The sequence below is a fragment of the Aegilops tauschii genome, chromosome 2 (assembly GCF_002575655.3).
Source record: "Aegilops tauschii subsp. strangulata cultivar AL8/78 chromosome 2, Aet v6.0, whole genome shotgun sequence".
NCBI lineage: Eukaryota > Viridiplantae > Streptophyta > Magnoliopsida > Poales > Poaceae > Aegilops > Aegilops tauschii.
In genome coordinates, this window is record NC_053036.3 from 182,186,132 (window position 1) to 182,211,998 (window position 25,867).

Here is a 25,867-nt window from a genome sequence, read left to right on the forward strand (position 1 = left end):
CTGCTAGTGTATATATAGTGGTTTTCTTTTTCTCTCCATATCAACCATTTTATATTGCGTACGTGTCATTCAAGAGTGAAATGATGGTTGCTTCTTCCAACTAACTTACTGTGTGATTTGACTGCTCCTTAGTGGCCCCTACACGTACTCCCCCTACGTGTATGCAACAGTCACACATACACATGGACGCAAAAACACGCGCGACGCCCTAATGCATGCATGTCCGAGCACACTTCGGAACACACACGGTCATGCTCAAGTGCTCAACCTACACGTGCATGCACACACATACTCAGTCAGGGTGAGCTAGTCACCGTATAAACACCGGAAAATATATATATTGAGCGCAATGAGCGTATTATGAAGTGCACTAACCGTATTTTTACAAATATACAGTGACAGACAGTGTATTTATCTCATTTGAAATTAAGCCATATTAACCGGAGAGGTGGCAATATGGACTAGCATTACTTTGCTGTGTCCCGTCAACTTGCCGAACGAGGAGAAGGTTGCAGGACGGGAGAAGCTTGCGCGCGGTGGCTCGCATGACAAGGAGAAACTTTTGACTAATGCAAGCTCTCCCTCGCTCAGGCGGTGGACGTGCAATAGTTAATTCGGTGTCAGATTGCCAGAAGCATACACTATACTACTAGTGCTATTATTGTTCGACTTCCCGAATAGGCGAACAGCCAAGCGCAAAGTAAACAGGTCAGGAAACCTTGGGGCGCATCTTCGTGCGAACCGTGCAGCGCATCTTCGTGCGAACCGTGCTTGCTGCACTTTGAATGTGGCCGAGAGCTAGCTTGATGAAACACCTCGCTTCCTACTTCTTTTTTTGCGGGGTACCTCGCTTCCTAGTGACCAGTGTCTTGGCTGATCGTCCTAAGAATGCTTATATATGAATAAAGCTCTCTCATTTACCTGCAAAAAAGATAAAGCCATATTAACCGGAAAGGAAGGAGTATGAACTAGCACTACTTTTTGGTGTGTCCCGTCAACTCGCAGAACGAGGAGAAGCTTGCAGGACAAGGTGAAGCTCGCTTACGCCTTTTGACTAATGCAACCTACCCTCGGTGGACATGCATCAGTCCATTCGGTGTCAGATTGTCAGAGGCATACACTGTAGTACCCAACATGCGGAGTACCATCATTGTTCGACTTCACGAAGAGGCGAAGAGCCAAGCACAGTAGTACGAGTAGTACTACTACTAGAACCGCATGGTGGAGCGTCTGTACTCTTATTTTTTTATCTTTGATAAAGTACACGTTTATTCCGGAGAAGGGCGGAAAACGGCAGCCCAACATGTAATGAATGATATCGATCAACCAACCATGCTTGAATATATCTTGGCCTCCGTGCGAGCCCGTCTGTGTGTTCTCGCTCCTCGTCTCTCTCAAGGAATGGCGGGTTGGCTCTTTGCCGTCAATTGAGATCGGTTTGCTCACACTCCTGTCCCACATGTTAGTGATATGACAAGAGGAGGTGCGTTGACCGACTGGCCATACGCGTACTTGGTTTTGCACCTTCATACTACTCCTCCCTTCGTCACAGTTTACAGGGCGCACTTCATTATGATGCATTTCTCTCAATGCATTTCCACCACCAGAGAGACTTTAGACGCGTTTGGTTTAATGCTCAATTAATTAGGGCGTGGTAACCGCAATCAAGTCCACAATTTTCTCTCCATGTATTGTACTACTGCGGAGTGGAGTAAGTGCATGCATGTGTGTACCCGGGGTGGAAGCATTGCATGCATGTGTGTACGCATTATTCCCTCTAGTAATAGACGCCGTGCTATAACTACCAATGCTATTTTTCAGGCCGATCGCTAGTCGCCTTGGTCCCATAGATTTTTTTTCTTTTTTCTGAAGCGCGCTGTATAAACAGTGACGGATGGAGTAGTATGAGCGGATTCAAAGAAGAGCGTATTGATGGTTGCTTCTTCAGAGCAACTTACAATGGGAAAGGTGGGGCTTATGATTTGACTGCTCATTACTCACTATTAATGCGGCGCAATGACCGGGCTGAGTCTCCCATGCGGTTGTGCACTACCCCCTCGGTTCTTAAATATACTCCCGAGTATTTGTCTTTCTAGAGATTTCAATGAGTGACTACTCAAATATTTGTCTTTTTAGAGATTTCAAATGGACTGGCACATACGGATGTATATAGACATATTTTAGAGTGTAGATTCACTCATTTTGCTCCGTATGTAGTCACTTGTTGAAATCTCTAGAAAGACGAATAGAATATTTAGGAACGAAGGGAGTACACATACGAAGCAAAATGAGTGAATCTACACTCTAAAATATGCCCGTTTGAAATTTGTAAAAAGACAAATATTTAGGAACGAAGGAGTATAATTTTGTGCATGGCACATGGACCCGGATGATGAAGAGGCTTCTGGCAATGCTATCAAGCTTCCATCATTTGTTTACATAATTGACGTACTATACAAATAATTTTCCAGCGACATGAAATTGTACAATGGTGTGAGCTTTCAGCTTTTGTTTCGCGTGTCTTGCCATCGATGCTCTTTCGGAAACAATAAAAAACTAACTTCCTTGCTAATGCATGTCAATTATTAGCAGATCAGAGCTAATAATTACATCACAACTGAAGACAGAGTTGTGAGAAGGTGTTAAATTAAAATTGATCCGTGCTTTCATTGGCAGCAACGTCCCCCCAGCTCTGTCTAAATCAACAAGGCATGTTGGGAGAAAAAAAGTAGTTGTATGGAGCATGCAACATTCCGATCATTTTGTGCAGTTCCAGTAAAATAGAGCTGAGCGTCCCTGTTCCAAAGATATTAAGTGTGATTACGATAATAGAGGACTGCTGATGAAACAATAAACACACAAATAGAAGCCGGTCACCTTTGCAGTCTCTCTTAGGACTAACTAGTTGGAGAAGATTAGGCTCGGAGTTGGATGAGGAGGATAGAGCAAAAGCAATCTCCCTTTGTGCAGTCGCACTAAAATGTAGAGACGTTGCCCGTGTGACATTTTAGTACAACTGCACAAAACACTCTTAAGAAAAAAGTGATTTGTGTAGTTCACCAAAAGGTCGCAATAGCAACGAGTAGAATGGAAACAATTACTGGCCAATAACAGTTGATGACAGATGCGACGACAAAAAAGAAGCATATTCCTTGTCCTAAGGGAAGATAACAACACAGTTGTGTTTGTCTAAAACGATGTGAGGACGAGAATGCAATATGGAAAGTATGCCGAACGAGCTACGTTTTGGGCAAAGAACTATGGAAGATCCACATGCAGCAACGTGGGAAGACGGGCAGTGGAGCAAGGCCAGAGGGGATACCTGGAGGTCGTCGGGATGTAACTAGGTGAGCGGCGGCGGGCGGAATCTGCGAGCAGGTGGCGTAGGCCCTGCCGCGCCGGAGCTTGGTCAGAGAGAACGGCGTGTACCGCAGATCGGGACGTGCTGCCTCGGCGCCGTCTAATGGAGAAACGATGCACTTCCTCCCTTTCCCCCGGCGGACGGGATGCGGCCGGATCAGTGACCAACGATGAGAGAGAGAGAGGCCACCGCACTCCCTTTCCCCCGGCGGACGGGATGCGGCCGGATCAGTGACCAACGGTGAGAGAGAGAGAGGCCACCGCACTCCCTTTCCCCCGGCGGACGGGATGCGGCCGGATCAGTGACCAACGGTGAGAGAGAGAGAGGCCACCGCAGCCTTGTGTGAGATACTCTGAGGAGCGACAAACCAGGCAGGCAGGCTCCATTTTATATAGTGAGCGGACTACCTTTTTCTCCATAAAAATCGTTTTATATTCTGTGTACGTGCCATTGAGCGCTATAACTTTATTTAAAAATAACGCGGCAACGCGTCAAGTCGAACTTTGTTTCGTGCACGCGTGGTACACGACCTCCCTAGGTAAACAACCGCTACAGGCGTTCAAATTAGCACGTGGGCTGCCATTTCGTAAAGAAATGAGCTCCACCGTGTACCCGCGCGGGTGTGGCTGGGCACAAAGCGTGAGTACGTGCACGGTGCACCTATTCTCTTCTTGTATATGTACACCACCTACGTGGGGTTGTGTGAGAGAGATACAAACCTAGAGAGATATAGTGTGTGGGTTCTTGAGAGTTTTTTTTGGGGGGGGGGGTCAATCAAAAAATGTAACATATGCAATGTGTGTGAAATAGAGTCCTGGATATAACATATATATAGAGGGGGTGATCCACGAGAAGAGAGTGGAGGTATCATCGGCTTGAGGTGTCCATAGAATCGAAGAGAGGGATGATGTGTGTGTGTGCGCGCGATCGATAAAGAGTGCCATCGAATTTGTGTGTGCCCACGTCAAAGATATAGAGTGGCTGGCCTACTGGAACGTGAGATGGGACATGTGCAGTTTGTCTCTGTGGCATGGATACCTACCTGCAGCGCTCGACTATCGGTGTGTGGTGGGGGAAGAGGGAGGCCCAATTAACTATAGAGGTACAATGGCTGGTATATGTGTGGAGGAGGAGAGAGGCCTACCTCATGTATTAAGGAGATCGATCTGCCTCATGTATTAAGGGAGATCGATCAGCATCCATGCATATGAGCAGGAGAGGAATAAGGTTGGGAGAGAGACAGAGCTAGAGTGTTGGAGGGGGTGGTAGTGGAGTTGCTTCTAACAAATGGTGGGATAGGCTTGCTAGACAAACGGAGGGCACGCCCGCAATATCAATAAGAGAGGAGATGGCTGCTTGTTGTCTGTGCACGTGCGTGTGAGAGACGGGTCAGGAGGCAAGCACGAATGATGAGGGGGGACGATGTGGCTGTGGTAAGCAGACGTAACTACATAGGAAGATCAATCGCCCTTTGTTTGAGAAAGGAGAGACATAACTTGTGAGGTACGTCGATCGATGGGGGGGGGGGTAGTTAAAGTCGATCTAGGTATATGTTGGGAGATCGATCGGTATACATGCATGTGTGTGTTAGAAGCAAATGAGGCATGAGGAGAAGGATAGAGAGAGATGCATGTAGGAGGTGGTACGAGAGGCATACTATATCGAGGGGGGAGGAGTGTGCGAGTACGAGAACGATGAAAAGAGTGGTGGGAGTGAGGCATGGACGGTGACAAGAGAAGAGGGGGAGCTTGTGTTTGTGCTAGGCACACCTGGCTAGAGAGGCATATCGATCAATGTGTGCCGTAAAGAAGGAGCTGGGGGGCCTACACACACCGTGGGTGAACGACCTAAAGTGAAAAGATGAATTTGCGTGATGGAGCTAGAGAATGCTGAGGGAGGGTGAGAGGGATGCGGGCGTGTGCATCCACAAGAGAAAGTTAGCGCTAGCTACAAAGATAAGAGGGTTGTGTGGGTGTAAAAGACGAATAGAGATCATATATACTTCATTATAAAAAGTGAATTCGGATATTTAAAGAATTTATCATAGTGTTTCAAACCGACGCATGTGTGAATATATATAACGATGATATACATGGTGTGGTTATGAACATGTTATACTACATTTAATATATTTTATCTCTACTCTTATAAAAAACGGAGTTGTTGGTGATGGTGTGCCTGCCATCCTGCATTATAGGCCGTCCGATTTATATCTGGCGGATAGCAAGGAAACTATGATGGTTGAAGTTGGCAACAATCATGATTGTAGATTCTTATTGAAATAGAGAAACGAATTCAAATTTAGTTCGAATTGCAGCGGTAGTATAGACATTTGGAATGCACTAAAATGTTGGTATGAGTAGGTTACATGCATTATATAGCAAGCGAAAAAATTTAATCGGACATAACATGGATTCATACTCCCTCCTTTCATCTATATAGGGCGTAATGAGATTTTTAAGACCGCCTTTGACTGTTGACAAGATTAATAGTACATGACATGCACAATGTGAAAATTATATCATTGAAAGAACCTTTCACAGACGAATTTAATGGTGTGCTTTGTGTAAGTTGCATGTCATATATCATTGCTCTAATATTTGGTCAAAGTTAGCATCGAAAAACACATTAGGCCCTATATAGATGGAAGGAGGGGGTAGCTTTGAATAGCATTTGTATAGTAAAACGGGGCAAGACTCTCTCTTTGTGTGGTGTGAATAGTTTTATTTTTTTCATTTTCTTTTTGGTTGAGGGAAGTGCGAATTGATTTGGTACGTACAAGTACAATATTACTACACGTTAGGCTTGTCCCTAAAATTCAACCCGCGTCTTGTTATATCCCGAAAATTCAGATATCGTGCTCCTGAAACTGGCGCCTTCACAACCCGCGCCTTGATGTCCCGAAATTACAACACGCGCGAAAACTCCCTCCAGCTGCCAAATCCCGGCACGCGAAATCCCCCTTCTAACCCTAAGCCGAAAGGGCCGCTAGTTCAAATCGGTGGGGGGTACTTTTGTAACACACCCTACATTTTGGACAAGCGCGTCCCTAAGTCATGCTTCACCCCCTCCCATGGCCCCCTTTTCGCCATTCAAAATCCCAGGCCGCCATAACCTCTCCGCTCCAGCCGCGAAACCCCACCCTCCTCCGTCCGCCATGCCACCGCTGCCCAGCCGGAGCCTCTTCCCCGACGACGTCATCCACCGCAACAGCTCGACGTCCCTCGTCCACCTCCCCGGATGAGGATCCGTCGTCCATCTCGCCGTCCCGCCGGTTCAGCCGCCCCGTCCTCCACCTCCAAGGAGCTGCTCCGTCGATCGCCTCGTCTATCGCGGCTGCTCCATCCCCATAGTGCCGCCTTAACCTGCTCCACCGGAACCACAACATCCTCACCGACTCCTCGGACGAAGCCGATGCCTACTCGGCGCCACCAAAGAGGTTGTACACTCATCGCATCGCACCTTCTCCTTAACTCGACCTCCCGGCGCCGATGGTGCTCCATCCCGCACCCCCATGGAGCGGCTACCTTGAAGCCGGCGCCGCGGGCGACATCTCCATGGCGGCTCTCCCCCAATGCGAGGCCCCTTCGGCGGCGGCGTCCATACCAGCCGGATCTGCTGCTGCTGCTCCCGCTCTCTCTCACTCGCTCGCGCTGCTGCTGCTGCTTCGGCTCTCGCTCGATCGCTCGCTCGCCCAGCTGCTGCTGCTGCTCTCCCCCTTGCTCGTGCTGCTGCTCTACTCTGATTAAGCCACACTTCAGTCGACTGAATCGACTTTTGTGTCAGTCGATTTTCAGGGGTTGGGGGGCTCACCGGAGTTAAGGAAGAATCACCCGCAGCGGGGACGGGGGCTCGCCGGAGAGGTACCCCACTATCTATCTTCGGGTTCAGGGTGGGGGCGGGGGGCCTAGAGGGCTGGCCGGGGCGGCGGTGGCGAGTTGTTTCGGGGCGGCGAGGCGACGCTGGGGCCGGCGGTTCAGCCGGTGGTGGCTGGCGACTCAGGGGGTGCAAGTTGAAGATGAACTGCAGGCCCTCCCTAAACTACATGTGAAGTGCCTCTCTGCTACCATTGCGTTCAGTTTCGACAGTAGCATTCAGATTCCACAGTAAATTTCAGTTTGGATAGTTAAGTTCAGAGTCAACAGTTTTTACCTCATCTGTTGTAGTCAGGTAGTTTTTGGTGATGTTAATTTTACATCCATTTTACATCATCTATTGGAGATGCTATTAGAATCCCACTTGAGATTGACGATGTCTGTCTTGTGCTGCTTCAGCCTTGACGTCTTACGGCTCACCGGAGCTGCTCCAACGACAGAACGATCCGTCACAACAGAGCAGTGCCCTGGACACCGTCTACAAATTCCTCAGATCTTCCTCCACACCTCCGACAGCCACCTCTGCCTCAACTACTTCAGCGACCAACCCAATGATGCCGAGGTCGACACGGCTACGGCAAAGAGGTTGCACACTTGTTGCATCACTTATTACTATACATTCACGTCGATCCATGTCGTGGTATTCTCACGGGGGGGTGTGAGGCGACAGATGCCACAAGGGCTTTGTGTGAGGGTAAGACTGCTGCTGATAGGACCGGGAGCGGGTATGCGAGTAGCACGCGCTAGTTTACCCAGGTTCGGGGCTCTCCGGAGAGATAACACCCCTACTCCTGCATGTCTGTGTATCTGTAGTATATCTGGTACAGAGTTGCTCCTGGAGCTGTATCTGAGGTCAGTGCCATAGGCATCTGGCGTCTGGCCTCGTATATGCCTCGTATGTGGCATGCTAGTGGCCGACCATGCTCATGGCCGTAGCATGTGGGTGCTCCTGCGTGAGTGTGAGAGTATGTCCCCCCTCTTGGATGGATGGATGGCTATATATAGTGTGGAGCTAGCTTACTATCTAAGCTATGTGGTGGTATGGGAGCAAGGCATGGTGCATGTCATGCTTGTCCCCTGGGTCACTTCATAAATAGTGCCAGGGGACAAGTGACACTATACATGATGGCTGGGGTGACACGTGAATAGTGCTCGGGTACGACCGTCTCGTCGGTGTCTTGTCGGTGTCGAGTCGGGCTGAAGCCGGCAGCCGGCTAGTTGGTGCAGTCGACAGCCGACAGCCGGCCAGGCAGAGCAGTCGGACGGGGAGCCGGCAGGAGCAGCCGGGCAGTCGGACTGAGGGGCTTTGCTAGCCCCGATGTCTTGAAATATTGTCTTGCCGTCTTCGGGATACCCGTGGCCAATTACTCCGACAATCCATTAGGGCTATTTTGGTTCAACGGAAAAACGTCGATCCACTGGTTGTTACCATCACTCTAAATTTCTGCATGCTCTCCTTACATAATCTCACCATATTTTTTCCGTATGCATGTCAGATATTGTACACAGTCATGCTGAACATGTAGAGAAAAAGAGAAGAGTTTTGCACGGCAATACAATGTCATGTAGACATCGCTCCATGGTGGGTTCTATGGCAAACCCTCCCCACCCCTCTCCAGATTGTAATCCAAAGGAAGATATCTGTTCTGAGGCGGATTCAGACGCCGCTGACCACTCCTATTTACCCCCAAGGTGTTTGCTCTACCTTGGCATCATGATGTTAGTCATATCATGCATATGTTGCCTTGCAGTGCCTACTTTTGACATCATATATGTCATCTGCTTAGTTTAGACATGTTCTGTAATGCCACCTGTTTAGTTTCTATATCATATATGGGAATTATGCAGTCACATGTCTTTTAGCCAGCCATAATATATGTGAAATGTGCAATGCCATCCTATTTAACTAGGCATCATATATTTGAATGATATCTTGCCCATCCTTTTCTTCATTACATTTCCATTTGTCGACAATGTTTGTACATTAAACTACTCTTCCTGTGAATCAGCCTGTAACACCCCGGATGTAACTTTCCATAGTTGTAACTCCAACTCTTGCCATTTTCGGCTATGTGTTATGATATTCCCTCCGTGGTCGGGTTTTGTCTTTCGTTTTGCATTTTGTCCATGTCATGCATTTCATACCATGTCATCATGTGGATTGCATTTGCATACGTGTTCGTCTCATGCATCCGAGCATTTTCCCCGTTGTCCGTTTTGCAATCCCATCTCCTCCGGTGCCCCCTTTTGTTTTCTTTCGTGAGCGGGTGTCAAACGTTCTCGGAATGGACCGAGGCTTGTCAAGTGGCCTTGGTATACCACCGGTAGACCACCGGTCAAGTTTCGTTCCATTTGGAGGTCGTTTGGTACTCCAACGGTTAACCGGGCAACCGCAAAGTCCCTTTGTGTATCCCAGCAAAACCCCCCTAAAAACAGCCCAAAACCCACCAAACTCTCTTCCATGCTCTAGGTCGTTCGACCACGATCGTGTGGGCGAAAACCGCACCTCATTTGGACTCTCCTAGCTCCGTCTAGCTATATATATGCATCCCTCCCGAATTAATCTGCAGATGAAACCCTAACCTCGTCCCCTCCGCGCCGCCGGACAAAACATCCACCGACGGACGTGTCCGTTTCCCACCGCCGCCGCCACATGTCGCCTCCGGATTCGCCGCCGCCCGCGCCCACTTCGCCGTCGCCGCCGAGGCCCGCCGAGCTCAGCGCGGGCCCGCGGGGCCCGTTCGCCGCCGCCCGCCGGCTCCCTCGTCGCCACCTCCGGCCCTCCGCGCCGAACCCCGCCGCCGCGCCTTTTCTCCTCCTTCCTCTCCTTCTCCCTCTTGCCTCCCTCTCTCTCAGATCTCTCTCTCTTTGCAGCGAGCACCGCGCCGCCCTCTCCTCTCCCGTCGCCGGCGAGCAGGGCCCGAGCTTCGGCCCGGCCAGATCCAATCGAACGTGCGTTGGCTTCCCTCTCCCCGAGATTTTCTCCAAGTCATTTTATTTCACAATATGTGCCCATGTTCATGGCATCGTAACTCTCTGCATATAGCTCCGTTTCGCGCGTGAAATATATCGATTTGTGCGTCTCATGATGCTCTTCATTTTGTTAAATTGCACCATGTTCATTAGAGTCCATCTTGATGCCCAAATCTCTGATGCAAGAGTGCTAGTTGCTGTTATCTGCTGTTACTTAGCAGAACTTGGAGATTTGTTATTTTTGTATCATTTAATCTGTACATCTTATGGGCATGAGCTCTACATGTGTTTTGTTGTATGCCATGCCATCTTTCCAGTGGTGTATGCCATGTATTTTTGTGATCTCTGTGGTGACTAGAACAAGCATGCAAACTAGGCTCCATAATGTTTCTGATTTCAGGGACTTAGTAAACTTGATGCCATGTAAACTTGATGCTACAGAGAGATCCATGCATATTTTGGAGATGTTCAGTAAGGATGTTTTGTAGATATTGTTGTAATTGATCCATTTTTGCCCTTGTTTGCAATTATGGAGTGCCCTAGCATGACTCAATCTTCCTCTACTTTTGCTATAAAATATTTCTAGCAGATTGTTTACGTGTTATTCAATTTTGCCAAGCTTATTGTAGTTGATCCATACATGCTATGTACTTGCTCTTGCCATGGATAGCTTCATAAACTTGCCATCTTGCTGTAGGTATGCTTGTTTTGTCATGCATTGCTTTGTGGTGAGTGCATCAAGCTCACAAAGATGCCTGCATATTATTGTTTCTGCCATGCTCTGTTTTCTGCTAAGTTTGAAACCTGTTAACGAAATTTGCTATGTTTGCATGGTTGCCATCATATCTTCTGGTCCTTTTTGGCTTATGGTCAGTAAGGGACTTTTGTCATACGCATTTAGTAAAATACTGCCATGCCTTGTTTTGCTATGTTAAGTTCCTGTAGCATGTTGATTTCATGTTCTGAACATTGCTACCTGATGCTGTTTCAGGCATGTCCAGTAATTTCACCAAGTCTGTGAACCTGTTATCTTTCACCAAGTGCTATCATGCTGTTAATCGCAGATTTGTGTCATTCTTGTTTTGCTTGCCATTTGCAAACCGTGCATCCGTTTTTGGTGATCTTTATATCGATTTCGACCGAAATCATCTCATCTTTCCAGTGGCATGCTTGGTTTGCTAAGTTACTGCCTTGTTCATCATTTTCCTTCCGGAGCACGCATATCATATCTCGCATATCATACATGTTTTGCATCATGTTGCTTGTGCATTTCCCGTGGTTGATTGTTGTTCCATTGCTTGTGTTCTTGTCTTGGGTAGAGCCGGGAGACGAGTTCGTGAACGAGGAACCTGTTGAGTACGCTTACGAGGATCAAGCTTTCGACAACTCTGAGAACCTTGCAGGCAAGATGACCACCCCTCGAAATCACTTCTATCTTTGCTTTGCTAGTTGTTCGTTCTATTGCCATGCTACGCTACCTACCATTTGCTATATCATGCCTCCCATATTGCCATGTCAGCCTCTAACCATCCTTTCCTAGCAAACCGTTGTTTGGCTAAGTTACCGCTTTTGCTCAGCCCCTCTTATAGCGTTGCTAGTTGCAGGTGAAGTTGAAGTTGGTTCCATGTTGGAACATGTATATGTTGGGATATCACAATATCTCTTATTATATTAATGCATCTATATAGTTGGTAAAGGGTGGAAGGCTCGGCCTTATGCCTCGTGTTTTGTTCCACTCTTGCCGCCCTAGTTTCTGTCTTATCGGTATGTTCCTTGAGTTTGTGTTCCTTACGCGGTTGGGTGATTTATGGGACCCCCTTGACAGTTCGCCTTGAATAAAACTCCTCCAGCAAGGCCCAACCTTGGTTTTACCATTTGCCACCTAAGCCTTTCCCCCGGGTTTTCGCGAGCCCGAGGGTCATCTTTATTTTAAACCCCCGGACCAGTGCTCCTTCGAGTGCTGGCCCAAACTGGGCGATGTCTGGCGCCCCCTAGGCAACCAGGGTCTATGCCAACCCGACGTCTTGCCTATCCGGTGTGCCCTGAGAACGAGATATGTGCAGCTCCTATCGGGATTTGTCGGCACATTCGGGTGGCTTTGCTGGTCTTGTTTTACCATTGTCGAAATGTCTTGTAAACCGGGATTCCGAGACTGATCGGGTCTTTTCGGGAGAAGGTTTATCCTTCGTTGACTGTGAGAGCTTATGATGGGCTAAGTTGGGACACCCCTGCAGGGTATTATCTTTCGAAAGCCGTGCCCGCGGTTATGAGGCAGATGGGAATTTGTTAATGTCCGGTTGTAGAGAACTTGTCACTTGACCCAATTAAAATACATCAACTGCGTGTGTAGCCGTGATGGTCTCTTCTCGACGGAGTCCGGTAAGTGAACACAGTTTGAGTTATGAATGACGTAAGTAGGAGTTCAGGATCACTTATTGGTCATTTCTAGATGACGACCGTTCCGTTGCTTCTCTTCTCGCTCTCTTTTGCGTATGTTAGCCACTATATATGCTTAGTGCCTGCTGCAGCTCCACCTCATTACACCATCCTTTCCTATAAGCTTAAATAGTCTTGATCTCGCGGGTGTGAGATTGCTGAGTCCTCGTGACTCACAGATTCTACCAAAACAGTTGCAGGTGCCGACGATGCCAGTGCAGATGATGGGATCGATCTCAAGTGGGAGTTCGACGAGGAACGTGGTCGTTACTATGTGTCTTTTCCTGATGATCAGTAGTGGAGCCTAGTTGGGACGATCGGGGATCTAGCATTTGGGGTTATCTTATTTTCATTTGGATCTTGACCGTAGTCGGTCTATGTGTGTATTTTGGATGTTGTATGATTATATTTATGTATTGTGTGAAGTGGCGATTGTAAGCCAACTCTTTATCCCATTCTCGTTCATTACAGGGGATTGTGTGAATATGACCCTTCTTGCGACAAAACCACAATGCGGTTATGCCTCTAAGTCGTGCCTCGACACGTGGGAGATATAGCCGCATCGTGGGCGTTACAAGTTGGTAATCAGAGCCATCCCCGACTTAGGAGCCCCCTGCTTGATCGAATCGCTGGCGTTGTTGAGTCTAGAACAAAAATGTTTTGAGTCTTAGGATTATATATATCGGAGAGTAGGATTCTTTTTACTCCTCAGTCCCTTCGTCGCTCTGGTGAGGTATCCTGACGTAGAAGTTTTGACTCTTCTCTCCTCAAATTTCACTAATTTTTTTTTAGGATCACGCGGGTATCTTAGAATCGTTCCGATGGTTTTGTGATGAGAACATTGTTCTTGGTGCCTCCTGACATTTAGGGGTTGTGGCAGTGTCCCGGGGAGTTGAGCTCCGAGGTGTTGTCGTCACAATTTTATCGTTGCAGTTCTGGAATACCTGAGTTTCGCCGACATCGAAATCTCTTTAATGCAGTTGTTGGTGAGATCACCTCGACGCCACCCACTAATGGGGCGGGAGTTCGGGAGTATTGCCATAACTCGTATAACGGATGCTTTTCGAAGGTTGAGGTACACGATTTCCGAAGGTTTCTTGGTTATGTGTTGACGGATGGATACAGCTGGATCTAGGGATTGTTAGTTTGGGTGATATATTTTTTGTCCCCTGTATCCCCAACACTAGATTGCATAACCAGAAAGTTTCGGGAGTTTATAAGTGGGAATTCAAGTAGCTCTTAGGATATCTTTCCGACAGACGCATGATATGAGATTGGGGTTCGACGTCTAGTGGTCCGTCTGTACACGGTTGGTTTTACAGTGGTCTCGTAGTGTCTTAAAGAGTCCTTGGTTATGCCGACCCGGGGACGCTTCGTATGTCATGTGCGAAACCTTGTACATGATGGTGCTGTACGATTGAGCCCGTGTAGGCCCCACCACGAAAACTTCGGACGAAATCTCTATCATATGTTTGTTCCGGCTTATTCTGCAAGCCAATACTTTGTTTTGTTTTCATCTGTGGTATTCGAGTTGCTTCGAAGTCATATGTTGATTCCATATCTTTTTCTAAGTGGCTTCTCGACTTAATGGAAGTGTGATGATTTACTATGGAATTCATTCGTTCATCCTCGTTCAAATGTTTATTGTGAAGACTATATGTTGCAATTTCTGTTCGTTGATTCTACTTATCTATTTGTCTATCAAGATGCTAACGGATGTCACCCTCTTCAGGATGGCTCCGCCAACGCGCCAGAATCCGGATCGCAATGAAGGGAGTCAGGCGAATCCTCCGCCACCACCTCCGCCTCCGGAGGCATGGCAAGCTATCATGGCAGCCACCAACGCCAATGCTCAGATGATTATGCAACTCTTGCAAGAACGCACCCAAGGGCAAGGCAATCAAGGAAATCAAGGTCAAGGCAACAATCAGCCTCACTTCGCTACACTCAACCTGTCGGGGATATACCCTGCGGTATGACCCGGCCGGAAGTATGTCCCGGCCGGACTTGGCGCTTCACCGTGACCCGCCGGAAGACTGGCGACTCACGGGTCTGGCGGCTCACTGTCAGATGACTCACGAGCCGGACGACTCACGGATGGCCCCGATGACGGGTCAGATAGAAGACTAGGCCCAAGGCCCAAAAGGCCGGCTCATGTGATGATGGGCCGGCTTAAGAAGAAAGGGATGACGAATATTTCCTTTACGAGGAAGCAAGACCCGGACTTGTAATTAACTTGTAAGAGAAGATAGACTAGTCCTAGTCCTACTAGGACTCCACATGTAACCCGCCCCTCTAACTTATATAAGGAGGGGCAGGGCACCCCAAAGAGGGAACAAGAAACAATCTCTAGGGCTAGACACCGAGAGCCGGTTCTCGGCGACTCTCTCATGAGCATAATGAGACCTAGCCTCAAACAGCACGTAGGGTTGTTACCGGCTGATTTTTCCCGGGGCCCGAAGCTGTCTAAACCCTTCTCTTGTGCGTTGATCTACCCTGCGTCTCTCATCCCAATCAACCCCTCTCAAGCTACTACATAGATGCGCTGGCCTCACGACTAAGTCCTTACACCTAGGACATCTAACGTGTCAATTCCACGACAGTTGGTGCCCACCGTGGGGCTGTAGCACGATGGTGTTGAGTTCTTGGAGGGATCTCTTCTAGGGTTTGAGAAGCTCGTAAAATTCCGGATGAAAAAGAGCCGGCGCAGAATGATCTACATCGGCTACGAGTTCACCAGTTGATTAAAATGTTTGGTGCTATCAGCCCTGCATGGATGCAGTCGACTCGAAAAAAAACCATATGACCTATATATAGAAGGGGAGACGATCTGCTCAACTCAGGAAAATTCAAATCTCCGCAATTTCCAATCCGAGGAAGACAAAACAGGTAACACTGCGTTCAGCTTCGTGGGTTCACACGACCGGCTACTACAGCCCCATGATAAAGTCAGCTCGTGGTGGAGAGATCAAACATCAGTCAAAGATTACAATTATCCCAATCTGTACATGAAGACAATAAAAAAAGGAGCATTGATCTTGCAATGCTAAGGTGGACAAAATTGTCAGGGTCACATCTGACTAAAAGCTGCCGCAGCTTTTGATGAACTTCCAGATGTATTAAGGAAAATACTATTGAAGAAAAAGAGTTGGTAGTTGTTTCAGACCAAGGCAGACTTGGACGGGTGTAACAGCTCAATCAAAGATGAATACTACTCTGATTCAAATATGGATCTAAGGAAAAAGCCAGGAGTCAATTGCTAGTGTGCTACGTGGAAGCTAAATCCGAGTGGCCAGGGATCATCATGTGAGGCGTGCTAGTCATACAAGGAGTATGTATCCGTACATATTGTAAAAAAACAGAGGAAAGGAAGCGATCTGTCAGATGAGTTGTAGTCACCTGTTTCTCTGGTCCGAGCCGGTCGCTGCCACTTAGATCCACCACCCGGTGGAGTCTCTGCTACAAGTCGGGTCACGGGCCTCCTTCGCCTGGTTTCCGCCTTGATATGCCTTGCGCGGTTGCTCCCGATGTTTCTTCTGCCGAGACTCATCTCCGCTTTGCCAAGGCGCCCTTGCTGGTGATGTCTTGTCTTGCCAGTGCAAAATAGAAGCAGCACTATGCATTATCCAGCGTCAGCATCCGTGTTCATCCAGCAAAAAATATCAGGTGTTATTTTTCCAATGTATTTTATCAGTACATGTTAATTCATCCGACAACGGTTACTCTGGCCTGTAATATTTTTATGCAGGATGGCTATTAAAAGAAAAAGGGGTGGTATTACACCACGGAGGCATGTTTGGTTGTGCCGCGCAGCTTCACGGACACGCGTATCGCGGTCCAGTTTACATCAACGCGCCGGCCGACTCGCCCGTCTGCACCACCTTACAACGCCACGGACGACTCGCCCGTCCGCCCTCGCCACCGGTTCACGCGTCCGCACCAGTTTACAATGCGGAGGACAATTTGCTCGTCCGCACCGGTTTACAAAGCCTCAGCCGACTCATTTGTCTATATCCGTAGCCGACTCACTTGTGATTGGTTTTAACCTCGCCGCGGTGATCATCAACTCCGCGGTGGATAACTACTGGCCTGACGTATCAGGTGAAATCCATCCAATATGTTTTTATATTACATATTGCTTTCTTTAAAAACAACAAGTACTTTGGCTTGCAATACTTTTTGATGCAGGACAGTTGTTCGTTGTGAATGAGGTGTTATATTGTGGGTATGGAGCAAGTGATGGCAACGTTCTGCACCGGGGTTTCGTCCGTGTCATACTTCCCGGAGAATGAACGTGTGCAAGGTCACCATCCTCTGTGGCCCGGTTTACATTAACTCGCCCGTCCGCGCCAGCTTACAGCGCCGCGGCCGACTCATATGTTGCCCGGGCGAATCAGGACATTTGTTCACTACGTCAAAACAAACATGGTTCACTCGCTCGCGCCGGTTTACAGTGCCGCAGCCGGTTCATCGGTTTGAGCTGCCTCTGATGTGGCGGTCGTCTTTTCCATCCGTCTATTGCGGCCTGGTCTACATCGACACACCAGGACTGCATCTGTCTGCATGAACGAATTATTGAATATGAGCAAGTCACTACTTGGGAAGCCCGGTTTTCTTCCAACAGTTTGGAGGAAAAATTTCATGTGTTATCAGCCGCCGTCGGCACTGGACGGCTCAATGGGCAGGCGCGCAAGTCGCCGCCACTATAGTTTGGTTAACTTCAAAACATCCAGTTGGAAGGAACCATTGGCCGAGTTGCTGACACGGCTCATACGAGATCATTTATAACCCGCCGCAGTCACCTCAACCTTCTGTGGATACACATCATGCTATCAACACCAATGATATACAAGTTATGCCGGTTTATATCACGGTTAAATATGGAGAATCTCAAGCCAACTCCTCGAGTCATCTTGAGACTCGGGGGCTACAGTGACATGACTCGGGAACCCCGGGTCGTTGGAGGGAATGATAGCTCGGTTCCGGAGGCTGCTACCATATTGATGAAAATTTAAAGGCCGTCAGAAAATTGCCGGTTCAAAATAAAGATTCCGGTTTAAAATCCGGTTCAAGAGATATCTCTCTCCCGCAAAGTTTTGAAGCTTTCAAATCCGGTTCAAACATCCGGCTCAAGGTAAATTTATATCTTATAAAGCTTTGAAGCTCTCAATATCCGGTTTACAAATTTCTGGTTCAAAAAGAGGTTGTCTCTCGCAAAGTTCGAGGTCACAGGAAAAATTAAAGGGACCAAAGAGAGTTTGTTACAAAGCACAACTCAAATATAGGTACCCTGCTTTAATGACCATTGGGAGCTGATCGCATTCGAATTTAGCTTAACCCTTTTGGTGTGACCCTGATCGTATTTCAAATCAGAGTCGTTAAATATTCTCATGATCACTAGGGGGCTTCCTGTTCAAACATAGGTCGTATTCGAACCAAAGAGAACATAGCTGTCGATACCCTTTTGATCGGCACACTGCCGAACTCATTGGGGAGTTTCTTGGTCATATTTGAACCATGGCTCAACCCCCTTTGGGAACCGACGTGGATCGTATTCGAATCAGCGTCGTTAAACAACTCTCAAGGTCATTTGGGGGCTTCCTGTTCAAACATAGGTCGTATTCGAACCAAAGAGAACATAGCTGTCGGTACCCTCTTGATCGGCAACGCCAAAGCCACTGGGGGCTATATGATCGTATTCGAATCTTAGCTTAACCCCTTTGGGACGGTTTTCTGATCGTATTCAAATCAGAAGCCTCAAAATTTTTGAAGTCTCTTTTTGCAAACAGTTTTCGGATTTTATTTGAAGCTCTTTTGATCATATCTAAAGTGTATATGAGTGGTTGCTATTTAACCCGGCTTGATTTTTAATGATAAGTCGTCGGCTTATGACAATCATCATCTATGTGGAAGCATTGGCTTCTAAGGATTGGGTTATCACACTTACTGCACAGGTATCATAAGCCGGCAGTACAATTCAATATCACAGGTATGCTATTGTTTATACATGATTATGTTTAAACCGGCCCTGGCTATGGACTTTAAGCCGCCGGTATGTTTTGAATTGCGCCATTGGAATCATGCGCGTATCAAAGATTGGGTTATCACCCTTATTGTGCAGGTCATATAAACCGACAATGCAAATTCAATATCACAAGTATGATATTATAGTTATGTTTCAAAGTTATGATTCATAACAGGCTTATCTGTGACTCCTTTTTTACACATCAGTGGTCATATGTAAGATATTATGACCCGCCCTGCGGTAAACCGCCAAGGGTTCTTGTGATCTACTTGTGTGCAGGATAAGACTACATTGGGTAGTTACCCGCCCTAGCTTTTGACGTTAAGTCGCCAGGGCATATGTTATTTAAACTCTGTGCAGGATTTACAGGGCTATGACTTCCATAAATGATTAAGTTCAAGCCCATCATCAAAGATTGAAATTGGTGTCTCAAAAGGGTTGTCAATTCTTGGTTTTCTCAAAGGCTATAAGCCGCCGGGTTATAAAATTTCCGGCTTACAATGGAGGCATAATAAATCGCCATCGACCAAGAGCCGCCGGGTATCTAAACTCCGGATTTACTTGTTAACAGATAAGGTATTTGAAATCTTTAAATAGCCGAACTTGGCTGGATTTTTATTATGATTTGAATGATTAAGGTTTTCAAACCGGGTTAGTCAAATCTTTAATAGCCAACCTGGCTGGATTTTTATTATGGTTATCAGAAACTAATATTATGATTGAGGTTTTCAAAGTCGCTTCAGCGCAATGGCTATTATTTTATCAATGGATATGATTTATTCTACAATGATAGGAATAGTCCCGAGTCGCTGCAGGCTTACAACCCGGCACTTGGGGGCTACATTATTCAAGTTGAGATTACATCAAATATGCAAGTTCCATGTCACTGCCAGCATGCACCATGGCACTTGGGGGCTAATGCAAAGTCATTTTTTGCTCACTTTATTGAAGACCCAACTTATCGCATCGTAATGAGCCGGCCCTTGGGGGCTACCAATTGCTCCTGGCAATAATTCAAGACAATTCTAGGATGACCCGGCTACACTACTATGACTATAGCCGACTCATGGGGGCTACACAACTGGATTTTATTTAAAGCCATGGTGATAAGTCCCGGCTTATTCATGCTGATTAAACCGGCCCTTGGGGGCTATAGGTAATATGGATATAAGGGAGAAATATCTTCAAATTCTCAATTTTGAGTAAATCAGATTGACCTGGTGTCTGCAAAAATCATAAACTGGCGTCGGCGACAATTATGACTTGAAATCATCTATTTATAACCCGGCAATTTTGGTACTCATAAACCGGAAAGTTCTATATCTTTAAGCCGGCTGAATATAAGTTGAATTTTTCAAGACCAATATTTTTGTCAAGTCGGAGCATTGAAAGCCGACTCAAGTGGATTATCTCTTACAATATTTCTCAACAAGAGACCAATGTCAGCAAATGGACTCTGAAGCTGGCCTGTTGACCCGGATTTTTCAAAGGAAGTATCTGGATTTTTTGCATTAGCAAAATTTGAACACATCTGCTAAAGAGATTTGCTATGAGATTATGGATACATATCAAGAAGGAAGATGACAAGGAAATAAGGATGATCATGTGCCGGCTTACAAAGAATATTTAACCCGGAACACAACCTGTCAAATTTGTTCTTGTGTTTATATTGCAGATTAGTTTAACATGGATAAATCCAAATTAAACTGGGGGCTAATGTCGGGGATATACCCCGCGGTATGACCCGGCCGGAAGTATGTCCCGGCCGGACTTGGCGCTTCACCGTGACCCGCCGGAAGACTGGCGACTCACGGGTCTGGCGGCTCACTGTCAGATGACTCACGAGCCGGACGACTCACGGATGGCCCCGACGACGGGTCAGATAGAAGACTAGGCCCAAGGCCCAGAAGGCCGGCTCATGTGATGATGGGCCGGCTTAAGAAGAAAGGAATGACGAATATTTCCTTTACGAGGAAGCAAGACCCGTACTTGTAATTAACTTGTAAGAGAAGATAGACTAGTCCTAGTCCTACTAGGACTCCACATGTAACCCGCCCCTCTAACTTATATAAGGAGGGGCAGGGCACCCCAAAGAGGGAACAAGAAACAATCTCTAGGGCTAGACACCGAGAGCCGGTTCCCGGCGACTCTCTCATGAGCATAATGAGACCTAGCCTCAAACGGCACGTAGGGTTGTTACCGGATGATGTTTCCTGGGGCCCGAAGCTGTCTAAACCCTTGTCTTGTGCGTTGATCCGCCCTGCGTCTCTCATCCCAATCAACCCCTCTCAAGCTACTACATAGATGCGCTGGCCTCACGACTAAGTCCTTACACCTAGGACATCTGACGTGTCAATTCCACGACACAACCAGTTTCTCACAAATCAGCCCAAGTCTTTCAGCTACTGTGCCGAGGCCACGGATGCCAATGATTGGCTCGTGGACATCAACAAGCATTTTGAATGTAGCAATGTCAGGCCTGAGGACTATGTCAAGTTCGCTTCTTTTCAGCTCAAGGACCAAGCTGCTGATTGGTATCAACAATACAAAGATTCCAGAGGAGGTCGTGTGATCACTTGGACTGACTTCTGTCGGGATTTCAAAGCGCACCACATTCCACAAAGTGTTTTTGAGAGCAAGCGTGAGGAGTTCCGCAATCTCAAGCAAGGCAACATGTCTGTGTATCAATACAGCATCCAGTTTCAGAAACTTGCTCGCTTCGCTAAACAAGACGTTCCTGATGAAAAGAGCATGATCTATCACTTCAGAGGTGGCCTTAGAGAGGATCTGCAGTTAGCTCTCGTTCTTGGTTAGCCTACTCAGTTTGATCAATTCTATAACATGGCACTGAAGCAAGAGGCTGCTCAGCTCAAGTGTGAGGCTTCTAAGAAGAGAGTCAGGGATGCAGTGCAGTCTTCTTCTTCCTCACTTGTGGCAGCTAAGCAACAGAAGTTCTGGTTGCCTCCTCCTCCTCCGTTTCGTCAGCCTTACCAGCAGAAGAACAAAGGTGGCCATGGTTCTTCCCACTCTTCCAACACTGGCTATCAGAACAAGTCTCAGAATCAAGCCCCAAAGTCCAATGCTCCTTATCATCGTCCACTCTCAGAGGTGACTTGCAACAAGTGTCAGCAGAAAGGTCACTATGCTAACAAGTGCTTCAACCAAAGGCGTCTTCCGCCTCCTCCTCCTGTCAGATCTTCCAGCAATGCAGTGGTCAAGCATAATCCAAAGTCTGCAAAGGTGAACATGATGAATGCAGCTCAAACGGAGGAATCTACTGATGTGATAGTGGGTAATCTTCCTGTTAATGATATTCCTGCAAAAGTCTTGTTTGATACTGGTGCATCTATTTCTTTCTTATCAAGACCTTTTGCATCCATGAACAATTTGCATACTGTTGATCTACCTAAGCCGATAGCGGTTTCCTCCCCGGGATTATTCATGAATACCAAAATGATGGCTCCGGATGTTTCTATCAAGATGGGCAATTATAAATTTCTGTCTTCTCCAATGGTTCTTGGTGACTCGGATATTGATCTAATTCTCGGGATGGACTGGCTTTCTAAGCACAAGGCTCAACTTGATTGTGCTGCCAAGGAAATTCAGTTGACACACTCTTCTGAGGATGTGATTATTTATGCCGCTCGTGATGAAACCATTCGGTTATTTTCTCTCAGTGAGAAGGGCGAATTGAATGCCATCTCTCAAATTCCAGTCGTTTGTGAGTACCAAGATGTCTTTCCAGAAGAGCTTTCGGGTATGCCTCCTCACCGGCCAGTTGAGTTTGTTATCGATCTTGAGCCAGGAACTGAACCCGTTTGCAAGCGTCCTTACAAGCTTGGACCCAAGGAGCTGAAGGAATTGAAGAAACAGCTCGATGAACAAGAGCGTCTGGGTGCTCGACAAGCTCAGAGAGTATCAAATCTATGCGAAGTTCTCCAAATGTGAGTTTTGGCTCAATGAAGTTCTTTACCTTGGTCACATCATCTCTGCCAAGGGCATCGCTGTTAACCCCGAGAAGGTGTCCGCAATTGTGAATTGGGAACCTCCTCAGAATGTCAAGCAGCTCCGCAGTTTTCTTGGTCTTGCAAGCTATTGCCGAAGATTCGTTGAGAATTTCTCTAAGATTGCAAAGCCTCTTTCCAACCTCCTCCAGAAGCATGTGAAGTATGTCTGGTCTCCTGAGTGTGACGTTGCTTTCAACACTCTCAAAGAGAAACTAGTCACAGCTCCTGTCTTAACTCCACCTGATGAATCCAAGCCATTTGAAGTTTTCTGTGATGCTTCTCTCCAAGGTCTCGGTGTTGTGTTAATGCAAGAGAAGAAAGTTGTGTCCTATACCTCTCGTCAGTTGAAGCCCAATGAGAAGAACTACCCCACTCACGATCTTGAGTTGGCGGCAGTTGTCCATGCATTAATAACGTGGAGACATCTCTTGTTGGGAAGACAAGTGGACATATTCACCGATCACAAGAGTCTCAAATACATCTTCACTCAGCCCAACCTCAACCTCAGGCAGACTCGATGGGTTGAAATGATTCAAGAGTACAATCCGAGTATTGAATATACTCCAGGCAAGGCCAATGTCATTGCAGATGCTTTAAGCAGGAAGGCTTATTGCAACAGCCTAATTCTCAAGCCATTCCAACCGGATCTTTGTGAAGCTTTCCGCAAGCTGAATCTCCAAGTTGTTCCTCAAGGCTTTCTTGCCAACCTCATAGTCTCTCCTACTTTGGAAGATCAAATTCGTGAGGCACAACTTCTTGATACCATGGTGAAGAAGGTTGTCGTGGAATTGTCACGGCAAATGTCCTCGAGCTAGGACATAGTCGTGGAGCCATCGCATCTAGGAAGCTTGAAGGGGTTAAGCGGGACAAGGAACACGAGGGTTTATACTCGTTCGGCCCCTTAAGGTGAAGGTAAAAGCCTACGTCCAGTTTGAGGTGGTATTGATTAGGGTTTCGATGACCAGGGAGCTAAACTGCTATGCCTGGCTCTCGATGAGATCTTTCTTGTCCCTAAGCCGCTGCCGGGTCGTCCCTTTATATAGGGAGGCTGACGCCCAGCAGCTCTCAGAGTCCCGACGCCGGCTCATAAGAGTGTCCGGCTCGGACTCTCAACTATTCTTGCCTTACACTACAAGTTCTACTATAATGATGATTGTAACTACGGGCCTTAAGCCATATCCGGGTCTTAAGCCCATCTTTGGCCCACCGTCTTCAAGCTTGTTGCCGGGCTTCTGGCAATGACCATTATGAGTAACCCGGCCCCTTCTGGCGGGTGACTCTAAGGTCTATATCCTCAACATTAGGCCCCAGATTGATTTGAGACGGCTCATGTCAATCTTCAATTCTTTCGACAGAAAAACTCCGGCTTACAATTGTGTGAAGGCCATAACCCGGCATGACGTCATCCTCTGGACTCCGGGTGATCCGCCGTCACGTCATCATCCATTAAGTCCATTTTTTACTCCCCCAGATCCGCAACGGATCTTATCTTTACTGCCATCCCGAAAATCGAGGCGCCTCTCAGGCGAGATAACCGCGCCGTGACCTCCTCGTTTCTCGCGCCCACTTATGAGCTTGCCCTTATAAATAGCTCGGCTCGACGGGCCTTCAGCCTCCCGTCTTCCTCCTCGCGCCACTGTTCTTCCGCTCGAGCTCTGTTGCCGTCGCCGCCGCGGGTCTCCTCCTCCTCATCAGCTCCGGCCGCTGCATCAACCTGTCGTGTCCAGAGAAAACGGCGGTGACCTCCGCGACTCACCAGCACCTGTAAGTCCTGGCTGTCCCGTAGAACAGATCTGCAGTAGGGTTCGTCCGTGTTCTTCGCCGTCGCCCACGAGCCCTTGGTAGTTTTCATTATTACTGCCCTTGTTGATCTTAGACCTATATAAACCTGCTGCGGTAGCTGTTTGGCACCCATTTCAGATGCAAAATAGATCTCTTTTACTGCATAGAGTCCCTGTTTGAGCCTGCGAACTTCTCCTGTGTCTGTTTTAGGTCTAGAAATTTTTCCCTTTAGTCGACCATTTTGATCCGAAATTTTCACCGCGATCTGTGAAACTTGTTTTCACCATACTTAGTAAAAAACTGCACTCGTTGAATCATGGCGGTTTACATTTCCGGTTTAAAGAAAACACGCGCCGTAAAACCTTCCGGCTCAAAGGAAGCCAACAGCCATAAAATTTTCCGGCTCACTTACAACAAGACTGTAGATGAGTTGAATTACTCTTAACACCTTTTCAGCGGCTTAGATAACCCGATGTATTGAGATATATGTCATTAGTCCCCTCCATAAGCCGCCACTTTATCATTGAACTATAAATTTCCTCTGACTTATAATTAAACCGGACGTTTCCTTTTACCATAGGCTGCCGACTTTCACCATGCCTCCCAAAGCTCCTAAAGCATCCATCACTTGCAATTGGATGAGGTCCAATGTCACCGACGAGACTTTAGCGGATTTTGTCAAGTCAGGTTACCTGCCTAAGAAGGACGTCATGTCCTACCGAGCCCCTGACCCGTCAGAGGGGAGACCACAGCCAAAGGACGGGGAGGTAGTGATTTTGCGGAGCACATGAGCCGGGGCTTCGCACCGCCCGGCTCAAAGTTTTTCAGGGATGTACTGAATTTCTTTGACCCGCGACCACAAGATATAGGACCCAACTCGGTGTCCAACATATGCAATTTCCAAGTGTTCTGCGAGGTTTATCTTGGAGAAGAGCCCAGCCTGCTACTCTTCACAGAACTCTTCTACCTGAACCGCCAGAACGAGTGCGCCAACGGGCCAAGTTTGGAACTTGGCGGAATCTCCATTCAGCGACGGAGAGACTGCCTTTTCCCTTACGCCGAGCCGCCGATTCACCCAAAGGACTAGAACCAGACATGGTTCTATTGCCAAGACACGTCGCCGGCTGACGAGAGCCCGCTGCCCGGCTTTCGCCCTTCACGTCTGGAGCCAACGCTCCCTCTATCAGACAAGCTGACTCAAGCGGAACGCCAACCTCTGCTCCCCACTATCAACAAGATCAAGGCTCTCCTGGGCAATGGTCTCAATGGAATTGATCTGGTCCGAGTCTGGATCTCCTGGCGGGTGATCCCATTGAGCCGCCGCCCCGGCTTAATGTGTGAGTACACGGGCCGAAAGGATGATCCCCTGAGACACAGCCGCAACGATCTTCCTGAAGACGTTGCTGAG